The sequence below is a fragment of the Tursiops truncatus genome, chromosome 15 (genome assembly GCF_011762595.2).
Source record: "Tursiops truncatus isolate mTurTru1 chromosome 15, mTurTru1.mat.Y, whole genome shotgun sequence".
Lineage (NCBI taxonomy): Eukaryota > Metazoa > Chordata > Mammalia > Artiodactyla > Delphinidae > Tursiops > Tursiops truncatus.
In genome coordinates this window covers 19,585,969-19,609,563 of record NC_047048.1, presented here as the reverse complement: position 1 = coordinate 19,609,563, position 23,595 = coordinate 19,585,969, and the positions used below count along the sequence as shown (strand labels likewise).

The following is a 23,595-nucleotide window of genomic DNA, read 5'->3' as shown; positions in this document are numbered from 1 at the left end:
TCCAAGGAAGAGTCAGAAGCAACTTAGTGAGTTTATTTTGATGAAATACAATAATTATCATGCTTAGCAGCTGTTGCTATTTAAAATAAGAAAAACCTGGGCTTGAATTTAAACTGTTTGGTAAAGCATGTGCCCCACCAATCTGGTCCAACGAAATCAGACATTATGAAATCCACAGAAGAACTGGAGCTTGTTACAGGAAGTTAAGATGCAAATCATATTTTGTTTCAAATGAGCCCGATGAATGCATAATTTTCCACAAAGAAATACTTTTGTGTCAGGATCCTTTTGCCAAGAACCGAAGTTCTTGGGCTGCAGCTGTTAGCAGTGTCTGATTGTCCATTTCAAACCTCAGGCAGTTCTGCTTTTCTAAGGAGGATTTGGAGCAAAAACAGGAAGAGGGCAGAGCTGCTCTTGTCAATTGTCTTCCAGAATATTCTCTATGAGATCTGCCTGTGCTTCCCAGACAACCAGACTTGTCCTCAGAATTTCCAGAGACTAGACACCAAAGTGAATCAATAGCTACTCCCAACATAATATCCATTCAGAAGGGGTTTTTTTTCCCCCTCCCTTTCCCCCAGCACCTTCTCTGAGATCAGGGTCATTAATTCTATTTGTAAGGAGTCTTTTGATTTCAAGTGGCAGAAACCGAATTCAGATTCAATAAACACTCAAGTTAGGCAGGAGAGGAATTATTTGTTTTTGTAACCGCAAAATCCAAACATGACTTTGCTTCAGGCCCACTGGATGCAGGTTGAGGGGAACCAGAGAAGAAACTGGTTGCAGACAAGTGAAAGGACTTATGAGCGGCTCTGGGGGCCCAGCATCTGTTGCCATGGATTTGCAAGGCATCAGTGTTCAAGTTGTGTGATTTTCTCCAGAGGAGATGCAGAAATGCCTCACTGAGGGATTTGAATTGAGTTTGGCTTGACAGGTATGATAAAAAGATAGACATGGATAAGTACAAGGGAAATAATCATTCAGATGACCACCCCCGAGATGGGTCAGAGCTGAGAAGGGATGAAGAGACATCAGACGGGGGCCGGTGGACTGGAGAGAATGAGGCCCCAGAAGTCACTCCAAGGTAGAAGAATAGCTGTTGTGGGAGGGATGGGAACAAAAGCCCTGGGAGGATAGAAAGATGATGGAGACCAAAAGCCCTGGGAGGATAGAAAGATGATGGAGACCAAGAGGTGTGATGAGGGCAAATCATGTCATGAATGTTTACCATCTCCCACCCACACCCACCCCCATTTTCCAAGGAGGGGAGGATTCTTTGATTGTTTGATCTGCTGATGGGGCAATGGATGAAGACACAGAATACATTAAGAATCTTACTCAAGGGCATTTTAAAAAGATGTAGGGGGCTTCCCTGGTGGCGCAGTGGTTGAGAGTCCGCCTGCCGCTGCAGGGGACGCGGGTTCGAGCCCCGGTCCGGGAAGATCCCACGTGCCGCGGAGCGGCTGGGCCCGTGAGCCATGGTCGCTGAGCCTGCGCGTCCCGAGCCTGTGCTCCGCAGCGGGAGAGGCCATAACAGTGAGAGACCCGCATACCGCAAAAAAAAAAAAAAAAGGAATGTTATCTCCTAAGGAGGTCTGGTTAATACAGACACACACTAAAGGGGAGAGAGGAGGCCCAAAAGGGCAAAGAAACATTTTATGTTTAAATTTTTCATCTAGCCATAAAATATGAACTTTCTTTCATCACAGGGTTAAACTATTTCATTGTTTGTTACCTATTTATGTGCACACCACGAAATCTATGTCCTTTGCTGATTTTTCATATTTGGATATAACTGAGATTTTCTTTGAATTGGAAGACTATTTTTGATATTAAAGTGTTTTTCCTACAGTGCCTTCTGCCTTTTCATTTTGTTTAACACATATTTGATTCACAGATACTTGAAGAATAATGTAATGAAATCAACCATTTCCTTCCCAATTTCTTCCATTATTTTTATGTTTATCAAGGTTATCCTTGTTTCCTTGTAATTTTTCTAAACTCTGTTTTGAATTTTTATGTAGTAAAACCCAAGGGCATTCTCCTTTACGGGTTTTCTTCTTGCTGTTATGCTCAAAAAAGCCTTTCCTCCTCCCTAGGGTCTGATAAAATAATCACACACATTTTCTCATAGTTCTTTTGTGATTTCATTTTATGATTAATTTTTCTTGAATAAATTAAGATGAATAACATTTTATTATAAAAATAATATCTGTGACATAATATATATCTATTATATGATATTTAGGAAAGATAAATGGCATATGACCCCAATCATGTGGTTATTCAAACACTCCTTTAGCATTTTCTATTAAAGTGCATATATTAACTTTAAAAATAATCCATTTGGGGCTTCTTAATGCCCCATGTTAATGTTCAATATTCTTTTTTTTTAATTAATTAATTTTGGGGGCTATGCCCCGTGACTTGCAGGAACTTAGTTCCCCAACCAGGGATTGAACACCAGCCCCCTGCAGTAGAAGCTAGGAGTCCTAACCACTGAACCTCCAGGGAAATCCCAATGTTCAACATTTTTATTTAGACAAAGTCCTTCTTCAATTTGGTCCTGTGTAAGAAATATATTTGGACTTCCCTGGCGGTCCATTGATTAAGACTCTGCACTTCCACTGCAGGGGGCATGGATTTGATCCCTGGTCAGGGTAAGATCCTGCATGCTGGGCAGCAGACAGCGCAGCCAAAAAAAAAGAAATATAAATATAGCTGGTCTTGGTCCCCAGTCCTAGCACAAAGCTCCTAAAACTTCTGGAACTTCTTGAGTGATAGGAATGGCTTTTGTCATTCCTAAGGAGCCCGTTTAAGCACACCTTGGTTTATACTAACAAGGTGATTTAGGGTGTGGCCCCTAGATAGCCTCAGGGTGGGGTTGGTTACCTGAAAGACCAAGTGATTAGATGGCTGGGACTTTCAGCCCCACCCACTGACCTCTGGGAAGGGAGCCGGAGGGGGGCTGCAAATTAAACACTATAAAAACTCTTGGACAATGAGATTTGAAGAGCTTCCTGGTTGGCAAATGCGTCCACATTTGGCTGTTGGAAGATCAGGACTCTTCCAGACCTTGCTCTGTGTACTTCTTCACCTGGCTGTTCATCTGTATTATTTATAATATCCTTTATAATAAACCGGTAAACAATAAAATAAGCTACAAGGATATATTGTCAGCACAGGGAATATAGCCAATATTTTATGATAACTGTAAATGGAGTACAAACTTGAAAAATTGTGAGTCATTATGTTGTACACCTGCAACTTAAATGACATCATAAATCAACTACACCTCAATAAAAAATAAATAAGTATACTGGTAAACCACAGTAAATGTTTCCTGAGTCCTGTGAGCCACTCTAGCAAATAATCAAACCTAAGGAAGGGGTCTGGGAACCTCCAATTTATAACCAATCAGAAGCACAAGTGACAACCTGGACTTGTGACAGATGTGTGAAGTGGGGGCAATCTTATGGGAATAAGCTCTTAACTTGTGGGATTTGATGCTATCTCCAGGAAGACAGTGTAAGAATTTAATCAAATTTGTAGGAAACCCAGTCAATGTCCGCTGAGGATTGAAGAACTGCTTGGTGGTGTTGGGAAAAACACACATCAGAAGTCCCTCCTTACTTCTCTCACATCTAGATACGTCTGCATCCATTTTCTGACCTACTTATGCTCCCTGACACTTCAAGTCCTTTAAAGATGCTTTTCCTTCCCCCTAGTGCAGGGTTTCTCAGCCTTGGCACAACTGACATTTGGGCCTAGACAGGTGTAGGGGCTGTCCGGAGCACTGCAGGATGTTAGCAGCATCCCTGGCCTCTACTTACTAGATGCCCGTAGTAGCACCCACTCCCCTGGCAAGTTGCAACAACCAAAAATGTCTCTAGACGTTGCCTAATGTCTGGGGGGCTTGGAGGGGGGGGGATGGAGGAGTTAGTCCCCTGATGAGAACCACTATCCTACAGTGACTTTCCCCCTACGGATGTCACCTGCCTATTTCATGCTTACTTATCTTCTGAGATTGGGGTCAAGCCTTACCTCTGCCTAAACTTGTTCTTTGACCTTCCCAGGTAAGCAAGGTATATCACATCCCCACAAACAGGGTGCAGTCTCTTTCTTTCTCTCATTAAACTGTCTTGTGATCTTGGAGACTGTCTCCCCCACTGGACTGTGAACTCCCCAAGTGTCTACATCCTCCAAGCATGGTGCATAAAGAGTGTTTGTAGAGTGTATGCGAAACTTCTAGCCTATGTACAGCCCCTATGAAATGTCATCAGTCTGCACATGGGAAGTGGGATACAGGGAGTGAAACACTGGAAGCTTCTGGGCCCACAGGATGGGTACATTGGCCAGACTCAGCATCCCCAAATTGAAACTTCACATCTCTGTGTATTATCCTCTTGAGAATGTCATGCTGTGGGGATCATAAGTTGTGTTCAGCTACCACCAACAGCCATGCTCACCAAGCTCCCGCAACAGAGTGGGGGGTAATAGGTTTTCCCTCCACTGTTGGGTGACCATAAAGCGATTGCCTGCCAATCAACCAGGGGAAAAACACCCAGGGAACAAGTCCCTACGGAAGTCACTTGTAAGGCACATCCTTTTTTAAAAAAAATTTTATTTTTAATTGAAGTATAGCTGATTTACAATGTTGTGTAAGTTTCAGGTGTACAGCAAAGGGAATCAGTTTCATATATATTTTTTTCACATTCTTTTCCATTATAGGTTATTATAAGATATTGAATATAGTTCCCTGTGCTATACAGTAGGTCTTTGTTGTTTATTTTATACACAGTCGTGTGCATCTGTTAATCCTAAACTCCTAACTTATCCCTCCTCCCCCACTTCCCCTTTGGTAACCATAAGTGTGTTTTCTATGTCTGGAGCGCATCCTTTTTAAATAGGGCAGTGAAACCTTATTGCTACAAGCTTGGTGCAGTGGCACTCCATGAAGTCACATGGACATTCTTTTCTGCGTCCGGTGCCAGCAATCACCCTGGACCTTACACCAGATCTGGGCCTCCAGAAAGTTGACACTGGTGTTTTGTGGGAGGCAAGTGAGGCCTACAGGCTTACCACTGGAAGATTACAACCTCCTGCCACCTGTGCTGAATGAGTAACTGTCTAAGTTCATGTGGGCTGCTATAACAAAATACCATGGACTGGGTGGCTTACAAACAACTAAAGTTTATTTCTCACAGTTCGGGAGGTTGGGGAGTCCAAGATCAAGGAACCTGCACATTCCGTGTCTGGCGAAGACTCCCTTCCTGGTTCATAGACAACTGCTGTCTTCTCCCTGTGTCCTCACATGGCAGAAGGGGCAAGGGAGCTCTCTGGGGTTTCTTTTAAAGAGCTCTAATCCCTTTGATGAAGGTTCCACCTCCATGACCTAATCATCTCCCAAAGGCCTCACTTCCTACCATCACGTTTGGGGTTAGACTTTCAACACGTCAATCTGGGGGTGGGGGGGACACACAACTATTCTGTCTATAACAGTAATTATCATGCCCCAAACACCCAGAGAGCAAGCTGCATGTGCTCCTTAAGTTCCAGTATAAAAAGAAACATTTCCAGGACTTCCCTGGTGGTGCAGTGGTTAAGAATCCACCTGCCAATGCAGGGGACATGGGTTTGAGCCCTGGTCTGGGAAGATCCCACATGCCACGGAGCAACTAAGCCCGTGAGCCACAACTACTGAGCCTGTGAGTCACAACTACTGAGCCTGCGTGCCACAACTACTGAAGCCCGCACACCTGGAGCCCGTGCTCTGCAACAAGAGAAGCTACCACAATGAGAAGCCCGCACACTGCAATGAAGAGTGCCACTCGCCCCAACTAGAGAAAGCCTGCATGCAGCAACGAAGACCCAAAGCAGCCAAAACTAAATTTAAAAAAAAAATTTTTTTAAAAAAATTTCTTCCTCAAGTTAATAAAAATATGTTTTCCTTTTTTGCTGTTATTGGAAACCTGAATATCATACTTTCTTTGAGTGGTTAAAAGTGATCCTAAGTGTATGATTAAGAATGGAGGGCTTCCCTGGTGGCACAGTGGTTGAGAGTCCGCCTGCCGATGCAGGGGACGCGGGTTCGTGCCCCGGTCCGGGAAGATCCCACATGCCGCGGAGCGGCTGGGCCCGTGAGCTATGGCCACTGAGCCTGTGCATCCTGTGCCTGTGCTCCGCAACGGGAGAGGCCACAACAGTTAGAGGCCTGCGTACCGAAAAAAAAAAAAAAAAAAAAAAAGAATGGAAAAATAGGAGACAAAAATAGGTATTGACATGTATTTTTTTGTTGTTTCTATTTTCATTTGTGTAAGAATTTTTAATGCAAAACAGGGAAATAAAACATTCATGCAAGTCAAAATATTTGGTGAACAAGTCTATAGTAATCATAAATAAACCAGTTAAGTGACTTCCCTGGTGGTCCAGTGGTTAAGACTCTGTGCTCCCAATGCAGGGGGCCCGAGTTTGATCCCTGGTCGGGGAACTAGATCCCGCATGCCACAACTGAAGATCCTGCACACTGCAATGAAGACCTGGTGCAGCCAAATAAATTTTTTTTAATGTTTATTATAAATAAATAAATAAGTAAGCAAACAAACCAGTTAAGTATTTTCTAGACCATGCCAGCATTTGGATTTTTAAGACTGGTACCTTCCTTCCTTCCTCCTTTCCTTCCTTCCTTCCTTCCTTCCTTCCTTCCTCCCTTCCTTCCTTCCTTTCTTTCTCTTTCTCTCTCTTTCACTTTCTCTTCCTTTCTTTCTTCTTTCTTTCTTTCATCTTTTTAGTAGTAGATGACATTTATTTTAATTTTAGAGATATAACACGTAAGTTCAAGGAAATGCCAGACTTTTAGAGAGCAGTTTGGCTGCTTCACAGTATCCATTCCCACCCTTATGACATTAGAGATACATCCATGAAAATGTCTGAAAAGCATTCATACAGAATTTTTAACATTACCATTATCAAAAATTAATTAGTAAATACTTCTAATACTAATTAGAGAGACCAGAGAAGAATGTGTCAAATTTAGTAAAATATGCATGTGATGCTGTTGGTGCCCTACCCAGACAGTATCTACCTGAACAGTGAACATCACGCCCAGCTCCTGTGAGTATTAGCTGCCCAGTCTGCCCCGTTATGTAGATTACTCTCCTCCAATGAGAGTCACCTTAACCAGGTACAATTCTTATCGATGACAACTAAATGATGCTTGTAGCACTTTAATTTGATACTAGAGTCAAATTCATTCACTTTTTTTTAAAAAAAGCAAGTCATCCAGCATGTAAGTACATGTTTTTAATGTACTTCTCTGTTGTTCCTGTGGGTTTGTTATTAAAATGCAATGAGTTGAATGCATTGATATAATTTTTAACTCTGTGCAGAGGCTGTGCAGAGGCCCGGTGAGGTTTAGGACAGTGCTTCAAAAGCTGTAATGTGCGTCCAAATCACCTGGGAGTGTTATTCAAATGCAAATGCTGGTTCCGTAGGTCTGGGCTGGGGCCTGAAATTCTGCATTTCTCACAAGCTCCCAGGTGATGCTGATGTTGCTGGTCTGGGGACCACACTTTGAGAGTGAGGGTTTATAATGATCAAAGCCACACAGCTAGTTTGTGCCTCTTGGGGTAAGGATCCAGTTCTCCTGACTCCTCCTCTAGTTATCTTTCAAGTATACTGCATTGACTTTAATAAAGTAATCATAAAATGCATCAAACAGACTGTTTTTTTTTTTTTTTAAAGTAAAAGGGGGCACCATTAACAATTACCAGGCATAAGGCAGAACTGTCCAAGGCAAATAGGGACTCATGGTTACCCTGGCTTTAACAGAAGTGGAGATTACCTTCCAATGAACAAATGATCAAACATTTATTTTAAATCTACAGGGAAGAAGTGCAGTGCTTTCTCCAAGAGGAAGTCAATCTGGAATATTTTGCAATTGCTAGAGATGTTTGGAAAGGTAAATAAAAAGGGAGGATAAGAGGGATAAATTTAATTTATGTAGTTGTTCAAAAGGCTATTGATAAAGTTCTCCAGTAAATGTTGATAAAGATGAGTCAGCAGAGGATGGAAGGAATGTTTCCTCTTGATAGGAAACTGACTTAGAGCCCAGAAACAAAGGCGAGGGATAAACAGGCACTTATCTACGCTGGGGTGGGTGGCAAACCCACTGCAGCACTGAGGAGAAAGGAGGAGTGGTGGGACTGGCTGTAAGGAGCCAAGAATGTGCCCTTGGCTTAAAATAAGGAAATGAATGTATCAAAAAGGCTGTTTCAAGGTGTTGGAGTTTAGGAAGGGGTGAATGGGAAGCTAGAATAAATGCCAGATAACACCTTACACAGGACCAGTCTTTTTTACTCAAAGGCAAACTAACTTCAAGGCAAATGCAATTAAAAATAAAATGCTCAGCTTGTCAGCTTGGATGAATATTGGGGGTGAAGTGTGTGACTAAGGGGAATACTATGCAGAACTTGCAATGAGATAGCAGAGTTTAAAGCAGAGGCTCTCCACCCCAGCTGCCTATCATTGTCGCTTGGGGAGTGTCTGCAAACTACCAAGGCCTAAGTCCCGCTTGGATCTGCTGAATCAAAAATCTTAAGAGCATGGGCTCCAGGCAGCTGTGTTTGGGAGGAAGAAACCCTCCCCTGGAGATTCTGATGCACAGCCAGGGCTGAATACCAATGAGCTGACCAATAAAAATGATGTAGAAACAAAGGTTAATATTTGTTAACCAAAGAAAAGGGATTTCAGTTCATTTATGGAGAATAACAGCATGGTGCATGATTCTTTTTTTCTTTAATTATAATTTATTTAGTTTATTTTTGGCTGCGTTGGGTCTTCATTGCTGCATGTGGGCTTTCTCTAGTTGCAGCGAGCAGGGGCTACTCTTCAATGTGGTGCGTGGGCTTCTCATTGCGGTGGCTTCTCTTTGTTTCGGAGCACAGGCTCTAGGCACGCGGGCTTCAGTAGTTGCGGCTCGCAGGCTCCAGAACGCAGGCTCAGTAGTTGTGGCTCCTGGGCTTAGTTGCTCTGCAGCATGTGGGATCTTCCTGGACCAGGGCTCGAACCCGTGTCCCCGGCATTGGCTGGTAGATTTTTAACCACTGCGCCACCAGGGAAGCCCTGGTACATGATTCTTAATCTTCATTTTTCTTCAACACGTATCAAGAAATAGAATGCACGCTTTGTACATATAACACAAATATACAATTTAACGAATTGGATAAAGTGAACAGCTATGTCAGGAAATGTGATTATCATGTCAGGAAATGTGATTATTGCCAGCACTCCCAGAAATCCTTCCTATGCCCCTCCTGATGATTCCAACCCCTCCCTACTCTCCAGAGGTAACAACCATCCTGGCTTTTTAAATAATAAATTCCTCATTTTGCTTTATAGTTTCACCACCTCAGTATGTACCCTTAAACAATATAGTTTCATTTTTACTGCTTTTGAACTGTATACAAATGGAAGATTCCTTTGTGTCTGTCTTTTTTTTTTTTTTTTTTTTGTATTTCGGCTACGCGGCATGCAGGCTGGTTCCCCAATCAGGGATCTAACCCAGTCCTCTGCAGTGAAAGCGCTGTATCCTAACCACTAGGCCACCAGGGAACTCCTGTTTGTCTGTCTTCTTTCATTCAATACTTTTTAAAGATTTATCCATGATGTTGCTTGTGGTCATGCCCTTTCTCAATGCTGTAGAGCAAGGTTCAGAAGACTAGGACCCCTGGGCCAAATCTGGGCCACCACCTGTTTTGTAAATAAAGTTTTATTGGAATTGTCCATGGCTGCTCACACACTACAATGGCAGAGTTGAGTAGTTGCAACAATGCCCCTATGGCCCACAAAGCCTTAAGTATTTGCTGTCTCTATTTGACCGGCTGAAATGGGGACAGTAATAGCCATCTCCAGAGGAAGATCTGTACCTCAATAGGATAGCCAGTCCAACTTACTAACTCAGAAATATCATTACAATCCCTACCATTTGTACTATTTTGTACATCCATTGTACATCCATTACCTTAACTCATCCATTCGAACAATAAACATTTATTTTACCCACATACATGCCAGGTTTTGGGTAGGCACTAGATTGTCAGAAGAACTCTATATAATGATTAGCATTCATTGAGCATTTGCTCTATGCCATTATGTTAAGCATCTGCCTATATTTTCTTCTTACCCTTCCTATGGCAGAGACCATTATATCTCCACCAAATGTTCACGCTCTCCATTCCACTGTTAAAGGCTGTTGCTGTTCCCAACAAAGTAAGACATCTCCCAGTCACCGTTATAGTTAGAGGCACCAAATAATCAAGTTCTAGCCATGGAGTGTGAGTGGAAGCCATGTGCACCTTTTCTTTTCCTGGTCCATAAAAGCTTCCCACTTTTGGGAGGGGCTCGTTTGTTCTCTTTCTTCTTCCTCTTCCTTGAAGCAAAAAGTGCTAAAACCCAAGGGAATGGTAGCCACAAGAGAAGGATCTTAGTGTGGTAGCCAACCTCCAATATGGTTCCCAGTGATCCTCACCTCCAGGTATTCGTACCCATATATTCACCTCTTCAATTGAATAGGACTGAGTTATGTAATCCATAGGATTTAATGGAAATGATGACTTCTGAGATTAAATCATAAAAGACATTGTAGTTTCTGTCTTGCTTTATCTTGGATCACTCCTCTGGGGTAAGCCAATGCCATGCTGTAAGGACACTCAAGCAGCCCTGTGGAGAGGTCCATGTGATAAGGAGCTAAAGCTTCTTACCAACAACCAGCATCAACTTGACAGTCACATGAGTGCACCATCTTGGAAGCAGATCCTATAGTCCCAGTCAAGGTTTCAGATGACTGCAACCCTGGCCAGTATCTTGAATACAAGATACAGTATTCATGAGAGACTCTATCTGTAACCATTCATCTAAGGCAGTTTCAAATTCCTGACCCTGTGAAACTATGTGACATAACAAATGTTTCCATTGGGTAATTTGTTACACAGCAATAGATAACTAATACAACTGGGTCCCTGAATGATTACAAGAACTACCACTGACTAGGAATGCAGGAATTGAATCAGTGATACATAATGTCTAGAGCATTAAGCCACTAAATATTTGGGGTTTATGCTACACTGAATAACAACTATTACAATATTATTAAATTTGATTCTTATCTACTACTTTGTATGAGAGACCCACATGACAATAAAGGTCAGGATATAATAATATTTGAATTGTATGCATTTGTTTGTACTTATATAACACTGTTGTTTTTAAAATTTGTTTTGTAATGGGAATGTTTTTTCCAATAAGCCCTTTTCAAAGCCCCCAGTATAAATCAAATAATATCTGAGCTTGTTCAAATTGAAACAGTGTTGAACTAGTGACAATTTTACATCTTCTGTCTATCCCAGCCGTCAACTCACTTCTTGAAATTACTTTAAACATAACAGCATTTCCAAAAAGGAAGACATGGCTTGAGGATTGCAGGTCCATTGAATATGAAATTAGGGACATTTTGTAATGGAAACAGTCCTTGAAAGGATTAGTTCCCCCCCTCTTTCTCTCTCCCTCCAGTCCTCTCTCTTTCCTTCCATCCTTCCTGCCCACCCTCTTTCTCCCCAGCTAGTAAATTATTCTGAAATAATTTGCACAAAGTAAGTAGGCATGTGTGATGATGAATTCCAAGAAATGTCATTTGATTGGGGAAAAAACAAGCTCAACCAAAGTAGATAAAATTTTGGAGAGTCAGAGAGAACTCTGAATGTTAGAAACAGAGCCAAATTATACAGCTCCCATCAGTGTGAGCCTTCTGTCTCTGGTCAGCTCAGCAGTTAAAATCCAGTTCTTCCTGAAATACTTTGATGTTCTAAGACTTTCTTTCTTCCATAGGAAAAGGCAAAGGTGATTCCAGTTAAAGCTGAAAATTGGCAATGAGCTTGATGTTTAACTGCTCCCAGTTCACTTTCCAGACAACTCTAGAAGAACATATTTTTTTTAATTTTAATAATACATTTTAAAAGGGCAAAAAGGATCCATTTTTTTTATGTTCAAGAAGAATTAACAAGTATGGCTTCATCTCTTCCCTTAGGAAAGTTTTTGAAGGCAAGTAAGAGTAGGTGTTACCATGTGAAGTAGATCCTGCTGTCAAACCCAGAGGGTTCAACAGTCTGGGAATAAAGCTTGCCTGGAGGAAGTAATCCAGGCAGTTTTCAATGGTAATGACTTAACACCATTTTCCTTTTTATTTACAATCACATGGATACGTTTAAGAAGCAGGAGTTGCAAGGTCGAAAATTTATCCACATTCTGCCTCATTTAGGATGCTTTTGGCTGCAAGTAACAGATATTCATCTCGTATGGTTTTTTTTTTTTTTTTTTTGGTTGCATTGGGTCTTCATTGCTGCATGCAGACTTTCTCTAGTTGACACAAGCGAGGCTACTCTTTGTTGCGGTGTGCGGGCTTCTCATTGCAGTGGCTTCTCTTGTTGCACAGCACAGGTATAGGCGTGTGGGTTTCAGTAGTTGTGGTGCACGGGCTTAGTTGTTCTGTGGCATGTGGGATCTTCGCGGACCAGGGCTCGAACTTGTGTTCCCTGCATTGGCAGGCAGATTCTTAACCACTGCACCACCAGGGAAGCCCTCAAATAGCTTTAACTTAGGGAATTCCTCTCACATACCAAGAAATGTGGAGGTAGGGTGGTCATTTCAGGAGTCCAACAGCATCATCAAGAACCCAGTTTCCAGGACTTCCCTGGCTGTCCAGTGGTTAAGACTCTGTGCTTCCACTGCAGGGGGCATGGGTTCAATCCATGCCCATGTGGCATGACCAAAAAAAAAAAAAAAAAAAAGAACCCAGTTTCCTTCTAGCTTCCTACCCTACCATCACAGTGTGTCTGTTAGTCCTCAGTTAGCCACCTCTCCAGGTCCCAAGTTGCCTGCCACGGTTCCAGTTATTACCTACATTAGAACAGAGACTTTCTCCCCTGTGTGTCTCTCCTTTTCAATGAGGAAAATCTTCCCAGATGCCCCCCAGGAGATGTCCCAACATATCATGGACAGAGGTGTTGCACAAGCCCATGCTGAAACAAATCACTGACAAGGGAATGGGGCACAGTGACCAGTTTGGACTAATCGGTACTTGCTTCTGAGTTGTGGGGGAGAGAACTACTTTCCTGGAACAAATGACTGTCCAGAAAGAAGGACACCTAAACTCAGGGCAACCAGCAGTGTGTGCTGTACACTACAACCTGGTGTGCAAAACATAAGCTTTCTCATTTGTCTGTAAATATCTTGCTCTTGAGATATGGCAGAAGTGGAAAAATCTTAACTTCCAGTTAAGGTAACTTGATCACTTCTAGTTCAGAACAGGCTCTCTCAAGTTGGCTCAATTTCTTTTGGATAAATCCAATTTAAGGTTCAAATTCACTACCAGAAAAAAAAGTGGCGGGGGGACTCCCCTGGCGGTCCAGTGGTTAAGACTCCGTGCTTCCACTGCAGGGGGCATGGGTTCGATCCCAGGTCAGGGAACTAAGATCCCGCATGATCTGCGGCATGGCCAAAGGGAAAAAAAAAAATTCACTTGCTTTCTTTGTCCTTATTGGTGATGGTGGAAGGGATGGCTGGGTATTCCCAAGCGCCAGGGAATTGACTAAAGTCTCAAGACACCAGCACAGGCCCTCATGGCATAGGTACACCAAACGCCCAACGGTATAAATACAGCCTCCCCACTGTGGTGCAGGGCTCCCTATGACTTTTCACCCCAGAGTGCCAAGTGGGGATTGTGGCCCAACCACCACTGCTCTAGTATTTCCTCCAAGTGCCTTCTAGCTGTTTCTAATCCACATCCCGCACACAGGAGTCTTGATCCAGAGGGAGGGAGATGGAACACACTTATCTAACCCCATGTCCTTTCTCTTTTCCGCTACTTTTAGGTCCACCCCTCCAGACTGGAAAGAAGGCATTTGCTCCACCTCTCCCTACCTGTTCAGAACTCCTCATGCATCACATCCTCCTTCTCCCCTATCCTATGACTTCCCTTGTGCCAGCAGGGGTTTTCATCCCTCCTCTTTCCTGGGAACATGAATCTCATGAATGAACCTTAATAGCGAAAACTGTTCCCCTTAAGAGGAGAAATGACTCAGATCACTGAAAGAGGAAAAACACTTCTGCTTGCAAAACAGCATTTGTTGCTATGTGTATTTTTAAAATATTATCCCTGCTCCATCACTTACCAATTGTTTATGTCAAATGCATGTGTTTCAGTTTGAAACAGGCAAAGTTTTGTTAAAGACAATCACTTTCACAAACGTACTTATTTATGATGAGCATTTAGAGCAGTGACTCAGGAGCCAGGGACCCATTCACATAGTTCTTGTCTGCCTGGTAGCAATGTATTCTATTAATTAGCTTAGTTTAGTGGGATATTATGATAGATGTCCCTTATTGAGCACCTACTATGCACCCAATATTTTACATCTCTTAATTCAACACTCTTAATTCTAACCCCTTACCCATAAGGTAGTAATTATCATTTCCATCTTACATCTTACTAAAGCTCAGAGAGGTTAAGTAACTTTCCCAAAGTCACACAGTGCTGAATTCAGAATTTAAGTCCAAGTCTTCTGACTCCCAAATCTGAGTCCTTTCCTCCCCAGTGGAAGCTGCGGTGACAGTATAGCAGGGTTAAGAGTTGGAATCTGACCAACCTGGATTCCAGTTCCAAGTGGACAATTATTGTGTGCCCTTGAACAAGTCATGAAACCACCTTAATCCCCAATTTTCTCATCTCTAAAAGGTTCCTACCTCGTATGGATGTTGTAAAGATCGGATGAGATAAAATACCATATACATTAGAGTTTAGGGCAGCATGCAGGGAGTACTCCATAGTTAATTTTGGCTATTATTCTTCTTGTTATATTATAGTACTGCATCTCCCAAGGGCCCTCATACTAAAAAGAACTTAGAACCTGTTTCTACTGCAAAAAATTTTGCAAATGAGAAACTGAGACCTTAAAATTTACTTATCCATATTAACATATATATGTGTATATACATATATATAATTATATATATATATGTAAAATCTTTGTCTCCAAAAACCTATGATACATATGTATATCACAGCCCTTGGAGACAAAAAGTTCATTGTTCCTTCAAAGACAAGTTCAAAAATATATGGATTCTGGGCTTCCCTGGCGGCGCAGTGGTTAAGAATCTGCCTGCCGGGCTTCCCTGGTGGTGCAGTGGTTAGGAATCTGCCAGCCAATGCAGGGGTCACGGAGCCCTGGTCCGGGAAGATCCCACATGCCGTGGAGAAACTCAGCCCGTGCGCCACAACTACTGAGCCTGCGCTCTAGAGCCCGAGAGCCACAACTACGAAGCCCGCGTGACACAACTACTGAAGCCCGTGTGCCTAGAGCCTGTGCTCTGCAACAAGAGAAGCCACCGCAATGAGAAGCCCACGCACCTCAATGAAGAGCAGCCCCCGCTCACCGCAACTAGAGAAAGCCCGTGCACAGCAACAAAGACCCAATGCAGCCAAAAATAAATAAATGAAATAAATAAATTTATATAAAAATTAAAAAAAAAAAAAAAAGAACCTGCCTGCCAGTGCAGGGGACACGGGTTTGATCCCTGGTCCAGAAAGATCCCACATGCCGCAGAGCAACTAAGCCCATGCGCCACAACTACTGAGCCTGTGCTCTAGAGCCTGTGTGCCACAACTACTGAGCCCATGTGCCACAAATACTGAAGCCCACGCGCCTAGAGCCCATGCTCCACAACAAGAGAAGCCACCGCAATGAGAAGCCCGTGCACCGCAACGAAGAGTAGCCCCCGCTCGCTCCAACTAGAGAAAGCCCGCGCGCAGCAACAAAGACCCAATGCAGCCAAAAATAAATAAACTAATTAACTAAAATATATATATATAAATATATATATATGGATTCCGACTGGGTTCCTCTTCAATCCATTGGTTTGGGGGTGTCTGATGAAACTGTGGGGTCAGAAAGAAGTTGAAGATGCCATGGGGGGAAAAGCATTCATGGGTGTGGGCAAAGCAATAAAAGGAAACTCTAGAAGGCAACTAAGAGGGTCATGAAGGAAAACTGCCAGAGATCATGAATAGTTCATCTATCAGCAGAAGAAATCAGCTCATAATTCAAAAAACAAATAAAAATTGGACCATAATGAGGCCCAATTAACTGATCCTTCAAACACATTCTCTGTAGTGGACATCTGTTGTTTTGGCTGCCTTTCTAGTAATTACAGCCCAGTTTCTCTTCAGAGGAACTATATGGCTTCCATCAACTTGTTTGGGGGGTGACCTCATCCCTAGCTCCAGGACCCCATGGATTTAAACCAATCAGCTAATTTCATCCCCCAAACCGCAGTTCAGACAGGCACATAACCCAGCAGAGCCCATGAGACTTGAAGGTGTGTGTCTAGGAGAGAAGCAACTTTCGCTCTTCCTCTCAGTATGTCACAGCCATCTCGTCAACATGCAGAGGCTGACTAACGATGAAGCTGACATAGAGAGGAAGACAGAATCAGGATATTTGCACTGATTGAGCCTGAATGTATCAATAGAATACTTCTGGAACTTCTTAGTACTGTGAGCCTATACTGACCTCCCCGCACAGGACGTATTTCATTTACCCAACCCAGTGAGAAAAAGGGTATTACCCCTTTTCTCCAGGAAACCCTGGGCTCAGATAAATTAAGAGAATTCCCTAGTGTCACAGAAGCCAGGATTTGCACCTGGTTCTCTTTGCATGCCTCTATAATCCTCACAGCAAACGAAAACTCAAGAGAATTTATGGAACATGGCTACAGTCACACAGGAGTAGGTCAGAGGTGGAGCCAGGCCTTCTCATTCAGAATTTTTTGTCTCCAAAGTTTACCCTGCTCTGACTTTAAACTATGAGCTAATTTTTGAGTCAGAGCAAACAGCAAGATGAACTCATGCTTTATTTTTTTTTAATTAATTAATTAAATCTTGGCTGCCTTGGGTCTTTGTTGCTGCGTGCGGGCTTTCTCTAGTTGCGGCGAGCAGGGGCTACTCTTCATTGCGGTGCGCAGGCTTCTCATTGCAATGGCTTCTCTTGTTGAGGAGCTCAGGCTCTAGGAGCGTGGGCTTCGGTAGTTGTGGCACGTGGGCTCAGGAGTTGTGGCTCACGGGCTCTAGAGCACAGGCTCAGTAGTTGTAGCACATAGGCTTAGCTGCTCCACGGCATGTGGGATCTTCCCAGATCAGGGCTCGAACATGTGTCCCCTGCATTGGCAGGCAGCTTCTTAACCAATGCGCCACCAGGGAAGTCCCTGAACTCATGCTTTTAAGAGTAAGTTTCCAGAGCCCATGAGGTTGGTGTACTCAGACTAAATAATTTCACATGCTTACATAGCTTATTCTTTTTTTTTTTTGCCTCACTGCACGACTTGAGGGATCTTAGTTCCCCTACCAGGGATTGAATGCAGGCCCTCAGCAGTGAAAGCGTGGAGTCCTAACCACTGGACCACCAGGGCATTCCCACTATATATCTTATTCTCAAATTCCCCCTCTGCTATAATACAGGAAAAGGTCAAGAAAGAGAAATATCACGAAAATCTCACTATGTGCAGACAGATGCCCAGCTGGGTTTGTCTCCTGCTTGGAGAGTCTACTGGAAGCCATTAGCTTGCCCACAAATCCATTCTCTCCTTCTTTTCAGATATGTGGCCAAACTACACTTCCCAGCCTCCCTTGCTGGGAAGTGGTCACGTGATTCTGTTCCTGCCAATGGAATTCAAGTGGAAGTGTCCTGCACCTAGTACTTAAACAGTGGGAGTGGCTCCTCTGTGTTCTTTCCCTTTCCCCTTGACCATGCAGATGAAGTTTATGACTTAGCCTATAAGGCAAAGTGACACGATGGAAGGAACCTTGGTCCCTGACAGACCATGCAGGTTAGAACCACCCCAGCAATGGAAAGTGCTCACCTCAAAACTGTTACATAAGAGAGAATAAACTGCTTTAGTCTTCAAGCCATGTATTGTTGGATATTTTTGTTATAGCAGCTTAGTGTGTGTACCCTAAGAAAAGGGTCTAGTCATCCCACAGGTGAGCTCAGGTAGGGTAAATAAAGTCAGCTCTTTACCGCCAATGAAAAGGTACAGAGTTTCATGCCTCTCTGTTAGTCTTTCAGCCTGAATGCTCACTGCAGTGAGCACTGGATCAGGGACTAGAGCAGGCTGCACAGTACTTAAAGCATGGAACCAGCACCTGTTGCAGAGAGCAGAGAAGAGGGCCACATAGCTTAGGAGAGGTTCCTAAAATACTGGTGCTGTGAACAGAGCCTTGGGGAGAATAGGTGGACCCCAGAAACACCTGTTAGGTGAAGACCAAAGATGAGATGTCTCTTCTGCCTGGGGGAAGCTTCTGAAAATACTTTGATGGGGTTTCTTAAAAAAGAAATCAAACAGGCTAGCAATTCACTGATAGCTAAGGACTAGAGCTTCCTTTCTCTCTCTCATAGTACCAGTGTTCAGAAATACCTTTGGCCATATTGCAGGAAGGGGGACCCCTTCCAGGGCCCAAGAGTGGGTTCTTGTCTAACACTCAGTAATGAACTGTCCGAGGAGACACACATGCTGACAAAGCAAAAGACTGTATTGGGAAGGCGCACCCAGGCAGAGAGCAGCAGGGTGAGCGAACCCAGGAGAACTGCTCTGCCACGTGGCTTGTAGTCTCAGATTTTATGGTAATGGGGTTAGTTTCCAGGTTGTCTCTAGCCAAGCATCTTGCTTGGCCCATAGTCTGACTCAGGGTCCTTCCTGGTGGTGCAAGCATCACCTCTCAGCCAAGATGGATTCCAGTGCAAAGGATTCTGGGAGGTGGGAAGACATATGGGCTGGTGTCTCCTCCCTCCTTTGGCCCCTCCCGAATTCTCCCACTTAGTTTTCGGTGGCAGCACCGTGTTCCTTATGGAGACCTCCTGTTGTGAGACAACTCAGGCAAGTGGTTATCATCGTGCCTGGCCAAGGCAGGTGATTTCAGTCAACGGTTCCCTAACAGGTGGATTGATTTCCAGCATAAATAGTATTTCTGAATATTCACAATCCCTTTGAGCAGATAGATATTGCCCATTGTGGGCAAGGGTACAGGAAAAGGACCACCTCATATTATACTGCTCAAAATGCTGGAGAAGCAGCATGCATGGCACAGTGGTTAGGAGCTAGGACTCCAAAACCAGCCCTAGCACTTACTAGCTCAGTGACCTGGGCAACTGCTGCTGACTCAGCTTCATCATCTGTAAAATGGGGATGATAATAATAGTACCTACTGCATATCACCATCATGAGGATGTTCGTAGAATAGTGCCTGGCACATAGTAAGCACTACGTAGATATTTGTTGAAAAAATGTCGACACCACCTTTAAGGATGGGATTTTGAAAATGTGCATCAAAAGCTTTGACCCACCAATTCCAAGTCTAAGAATTTTTCCCAAAGAGATCATCATGGGTGTGCGCAAAGATTTATCTTCAAGAAAGCTCATTGAAATAATAAGTGACCATCAACAGGGGGCTGGCTAAATAAACAGTATTAGAGGACAGTCACATTTTATGCAAGGGACTGTTTTGCTGGAGATATTGCAGAATGCAAGACTCACATTATGCAAGATTAAATTCCCTACCAAAAATAAAAGTAAAGCATTTACATTCTTTCATTCTAAGATTTACATTCTTTCAAATGTTGCACATAAAGCAAATTTTAATTAATATTTTATATCCTACTATTTCTAACTGTGTAGTTCAAATTTGCATTAAATGTAACCTACTATACATTTATTATGGAGCCACACAAAAATTTATGTTACAGAAGAACAAGCAACGGCTGAGCAAGACAGCCACGATACATCAATTTTTAGAAGTGTGACCCCATTTTCATCAGATGGACATTATTTTTTTAATTAATTAATTTATTTTTATTTATTTTTGGCTGCACTGGGTCTTTGTTGCAGCACGCGGGCTTTCTCTAGTTGCGGTGAGCAGGGGCTACTCTTCTTTGCAGTGCGCAGGCTTCTCATTGCAGTGTCTTCTCTTGTTGCAGAGCACGGGCTCTAGGCACGTGGGCTTCAGTAGTTGCAGCACACAGGCTCAGTAGTCGTGACGCACGGGCTTAGTTGCTCCGCGGCATGTGGGATCTTCCCGGACCAGGTCTCAAACCCATGTCCCCTGCATTGGCAGGCGGATTCTTAACCACTGTGCCACCAGCAAAGTCCCTAGACATTTTTTAAATGCTGGGAAACCATACATCAAAATTTAAAGTGTGCTGGCAGCTTTACTGGTAATTTTTGTTTCCTTCTTTTTATTTACCTACATTTTCTAAATATTCTCTGGGGATCATGCATTATTTTTGTAATAAGAAATAATAAATGGAACTTTTAAGGAATAAATGTATCATTCATACTAACCTAATTTTGAAAAAATTTACAGAAGTATCTATGCAAACAAATAGTTTCATAAAAGAAAATAGTTCCAACCTGTTCAGTGATGTCTACAGTGAACTGGAGATGTGTTCTTCTCTATTATTTGGTCCCAAGGATAGGTCTGGACAGGAAAAAGCAGAGTAGACCAGAGCTCAAATTGAGGTTCCGTCGACCTAATCCAGAACAAATTAAATCAAATTGTGTTTCAAAATGCATCAAAGAACACTTTTAAAAAAAATTTTTATTTTATATCGGAGTATAGTTGATTTACAATCTTGTGTTAGTTTCAGGTATACAGCACAGTGATTCAGTTATACATATATCAATACATATATCTATTCTTTTTCAAATTATTTTCCCATTTAGGTTATTACAGAATATTTAGTAGAGTTTCCTGTGCTATACAATAGGTCCTTGTTGGTTATCTATTTTAAATACAGTAGTGTGTATACGTCAATACCAAACTCCCAGTTTATCCCTCCCCCCTCAGCAAAGGACACTTTAGAAGCCAGATTACCCTGGATCACTTGCTCAATATGTCTATGTGTGCTTCTTTTTGAGATTTGGCCATATCGTTAAACAAAAAAAGTGTGCTGTTTTGGAGACTCAAAAAAGAGCACAGGACACTAAAGAGCCTTCCCTGAGCTGCTTCTCTGAGCAGAGCTGGCATGCTCCATGCAAAGCAGAAAGGAAGAGGAAGCTGCAACTCTTCATCACTTGCTCCTTTCCAGGGAAAGGCACATGGGGATGTGAGATGGTCTCTAAGGGACCCCAGGGAAGCAACGGTTCTACACAACAGCCCAGAGCAGGCTGTGGCCGCCTGAACCTTCCGTCCCACAGTTGGTAAATAGTGGGTGTTAGTGTTCATTTGAGACCTTACAGGCCTTATCTCTCCCCTCACCAGGGATTCTTGAAGTTTTTGTTCCTTTTTCACTTTGAACAAACACTCTGACGATCCATGGGAGTGTGCTAACCATGTGTGTGGTTCACCCATCCCAAAAAGCCTATGAACTTTCAGCTATGCAATGAATGAGGTCTGAGGATCTAATGTAAAACATGGTGACCGTACACAGACATAGAGAACAGACTTGTGGTTGCCAAGGGGGAGAGGGAGTGGGGAAGGGATGGAGTGGGAGTTTGGGGTTAGCACATGTAAACTATTATATATAGAATGGATACACAACAAGGTCCTACTGTACAGCACAGGGAACTATATTCAACATCCTATGATAAGCCATAACGGAGAAGAATATAAAAAAGAATTTATATACACGTATAACTGAATCACTTTGCTGTACAGCAGAAATTAACACAACACTATAAATCAACTATACTTCAATTTGAAAAAAAAACCATGGTGACCATTGTTGATAACACTGTATTTTATAATTGAAATTTGCTAAGACAGTAGAATCTAGAAAACTTAGAACTTAAATGTTCTCACTGAAAAAAAAAAAAGATAAATATGTGAAGTGATGGATGAGTTAATTAGCTAGATGAGGGAATCCTTTCCCAATGTGTACGTGTATCAAATCACCATGACATACAATTAAATATCTTACAATTTTACTTGTCAATTATACTTCAATAAAGCTGAAATAAAAATAATTTTAAAACATTTTAAGCCTTCGAAGCAAACATGATTATTCTTTTAATCTTACAGAGTTGAGAACGGCAGAAGAATGTAGAGGATAAGAGCTTGGACTCTGGTTTGAATCCTGGATCCACCAGGCTTCTGAGCTATGGAAGCTTCAGCAAGTTTCTCAAGCCTTCTGTGCCTCATCCTTCATTTCCTCATCTGTAAAATGGAGACAATAATAACAGCACCTATGTAGTTGTTGTTTTTTTTTTTTTGAGCAAGAGATAGCATTCATTGTTGTACCAATCATAGCCTTATGTATATCACGACTAAGTAGACAAAAATCATTAAGCATGCAAGCCAAATGTGGTCCTATATATAGTAACGCCGAGACTTGAAATGTTTCATCTCGATTTTTATGGTTTCACTTCTGAAATTTAAAAGTGACCTTGCCGAATAAAATCTCAATGGTTCTTCAATCTAGAAACCTGCCCAGGATTTTTGATCCTAGACTAGTTCCACTTAACCTGAGCCAAACAGAACAGTTTGTTTATTTTGATGTTGAACATGGGGATATGTTACAAGACCTGGGGTTAGGGGCAAAATCTTCAACAGGTATAAAGGTTGATGGAGAAAAATACCTCTAAGCATATAAAGAAGGACGTTTCTTTTCCTGTCTCCTGAGTTCTTTGCAGGATGCGCTGGAACTCAGCAGGTGTAGACCTGCCCTCTAGTGGATCTGGGTGCGCGACGATTTAGGTTCAACGTCTGCTGTGTCTGGCTTGACAAGGATTATTAAACTCAATCGTCCATCAAAAGAGACTGTTGGGGGTCTGGGTTAGGTGCTGAGCAAGTGAAAAGTTCAAGTGGCAAACGAGACCCTGCGGCTGAAGGTAATGCCTGTTCCTCAGCTTCCATCTGGGGACGCGAGGCTTTTAATTGTTCCAGCCTCTCGGGCTGCACACTTGAACGGATGCGAAGCCCTCCCCTGAGCTCTCGGAGCTGGTCTTGGCTCTCTGCACGCCGGCGCTGAGGCAAACCCCCATCGGGCTGGAACTTCGGGAAGTGGCCCGCGGGGACCCGCCCCGCGGTCAGCGCAGAGCAGCCGTGACGGGCCTGCAAGTGAGGCCGCGGAGCCCCCGCGTCGCCTGCCCAGATTTTGACGGCCGCCCAGCGGGAGCTGCTTCCCGCCGCATCGTCCGGGCGCTCAGACATGTCGGGGGCCCAGAACATGGCTGCGCCTGCCCGCTCGGTCCCGCCCCGCGGCTGTCTCCCGAGGACGAGCGGCCGGCGCCGGAACTGGCGGCTCTCCCACGCTTGCGCCCGGCGGGTGCGTAGAAACGCGGGGCACGTCTCCCGGGCGGTCGAGGGGCGGCCGCGGGGCGGCCGCAGGGCAGCTGGGGCGGGGCGGGGCGGGCGACCCGGGCGGGCGCCCCCAGCCGGCGCCCCCAGCCGGAGCCCCCGCCTATGCAGCTTTGTTGTGGAAAGCTCTTAGAACAGCGCTTAGTACGGAACAAACGCTCGAGGTATGTTAGTTAGCACGCAGCAGATGAGGAAAC

General features: G+C 43.4%; 1 long non-coding RNA gene across 2 annotated transcripts in view; it reads right to left on the bottom strand.

Annotated features, from left to right (window-relative positions):
* The window catches only part of LOC109547713 (uncharacterized), a 205,411-nt gene extending 182,125 nt beyond the window's left edge, over positions 1-23,286 (bottom strand). The window contains exons 1-3 of one of the 2 annotated variants that reach the window (XR_012326074.1): positions 22,678-23,286; positions 22,119-22,255; positions 20,512-20,630 (exon numbers count right to left, since the gene is read on the bottom strand). This is a non-coding gene — a long non-coding RNA (uncharacterized lncRNA). The remainder of the gene's footprint in view (positions 1-20,511; positions 20,631-22,118; positions 22,256-22,677) is intronic. The other variant, XR_002173650.3, reaches the window with a different exon arrangement.
* Positions 23,287-23,595: the final 309 nt, after the last annotated feature.